This window comes from Malania oleifera, chromosome 5, assembly GCF_029873635.1.
Source record: "Malania oleifera isolate guangnan ecotype guangnan chromosome 5, ASM2987363v1, whole genome shotgun sequence".
Lineage (NCBI taxonomy): Eukaryota > Viridiplantae > Streptophyta > Magnoliopsida > Santalales > Ximeniaceae > Malania > Malania oleifera.
In genome coordinates, this window is record NC_080421.1 from 35,427,482 (window position 1) to 35,429,654 (window position 2,173).

The window sequence follows — 2,173 nt, forward strand, 5'->3', positions numbered from 1 at the left end:
ACGACAATCACCAAAAAAAATTCATTACAAGCATCGACTAAGCTAACCTTGCCTTACATGACGTAGCTCAGCTTATTTTGAGGCAAGGCAAATTACTTGTAGAAAAGCCGAAGTAAAGCACATGACAAACATCACTATGATGAAGAACAATTTGAGGCAAAAAACCATGTAACAAGGTTGATGGACTTAGTCAACTAGATGAAATTATGGAGAGATAACCAAGACTAATTCTCCCAGATGCTAGCGAGGGTAGACAAATCTTATAGTCATTAAGCAGAGTCCTCATGATCGACTAATGTAATCTTTGCCCAAAACAATCATGGTATACATCATTGATGTGATTCTCAATCCCCATTTGCATTGTCATCTTATCCTTAGTCACCTCATAGTATTAGGCAATGAGCATAAATGAACTTTGAATCTTGGCACAAATGGCATTAACCTTAGCCTCCAGCCTTGCCAAGTCTCGAATACCCTAACATTTCTTATCATTGACCTAATGGTATTGGTCTCCAAGGTGTTCCAAGATGCATCTTAGATATGCATCTCTAGAAAAATATGTCTCTACTCTAGTCAAGATCTCACCGCAAGCATTATGCTTAGAAGCCTTTTGAAGGAATGCTTAGTGTAATGTGGCGATCCACTTGCTAATCAAAGGAAATTTGGTGGATGTCACTTCAACCTATAAATCCTTGGTAAGTGGGTATTTTATTTTCGCTTCATCAAACAGAACTAAAAACCCAATGAAGAGCAATAAGGATAATCTCTAGATCGCCTGCTCCAACGCTTGAAGGGGTGAAATCTTCCCCTTGGTGGATGGAAGCAAAGAATGCTTCTATAGATTTTATAAACTGCACGTAGGCAATCGTGACTGGATATAAAAAAGAGACTAAAGTAGGAGGATGAGCAGGAGAAGGGAAACAATAGGGAGACTAAAGCTATAAAAAGATTTAAAGAAAAGGGATAGTTAAATAAAGCAAGGTGAAATGGAAAATACTAGGAAATTAACCTTGGTATCATAAAGAATTCCTTATGCAATTAAACTAGGTAGCAAAAAGTTAAGGAAGGTTGTCTAGTTGTTCTTGCAACTAAGCAATAGTGGTTGTGTAAGCGATTAGGTGACAAAGATTGTCTCAAGAAATTGCCTAGTCATTCCATTAACTAAGTAAAAGGTTGCCTAAGTAAGCCATGAATATCACTATGGCTATTAACGCAATTAATGAACCTCTCAAATAAGGGATGCATCACTTCACAGTTGATGGTATAGGGAAAAGAAAAAGAATATTCCAAGCATAGAATTAAGAAAGGAAGGATATAACAATTTGTGATTGGCTAAAACTATGATAATGATTTACAACTACTAATTTATAAGAACTATAAGCAACTAAATGAAGCAGCCTTTGAGGGTATTGTTTGTGCTAACTCTATGTAGCTCTTGGGATATGGTAATTATAACTTGGCTATGAAAATTATCTATGCACATGGCAAACAAAGGTGAATCACTTACCTCGATATCAACATAAGAATAACAATAACATGTCACACAATTGATACATATAACAAATGTCACTTGAATGTATCTGATGAGTCCCTAAAATATATGATTTCAGACCCTCATTTACCTATGCTTATTCTCATTTTATTATATATTTACCCAAAGTTATCATTGTTCAGAGCTATGCAAGGTTTGTTTGTCACTTTAGGAAAAATAGGACAAAACCATGGAGTTAAGCATTACAAGAAGCCAAGGAGAATTTGGAGGATTCAAAACTAGAATTCAAACGTTTAGCTAAGCTCAAGTAGCTTCAAAGCATAAATGGACAAGAAGATGATGCTTAACCATGTGGCGCGACCAGCAAAACCACAAGGGCAACTTAGTCTTCCACTACAAACTCCAAGGTTTAGACTGAGATCAGAATGCTGTAAGGTTCAGCCAAGTGCTCAACCAAGTGATCCATAGGGACGACCACATCGATATGTTGAGACAGAACTGAAATTCAGAAGTACCAAGAGTCTTAACGAAGTGTTCGACCAAGAGACCTTCAGGGGAGACTATGTCGAGATATTGAGATTTCCTGAAGATCGAGATACTGCAAGTCCCGACCATCAACTTGGCCATCAAGACCCTAAGCCATGATGAAGTCAAAGGCATTGGAGATTCGAATCCCTGACT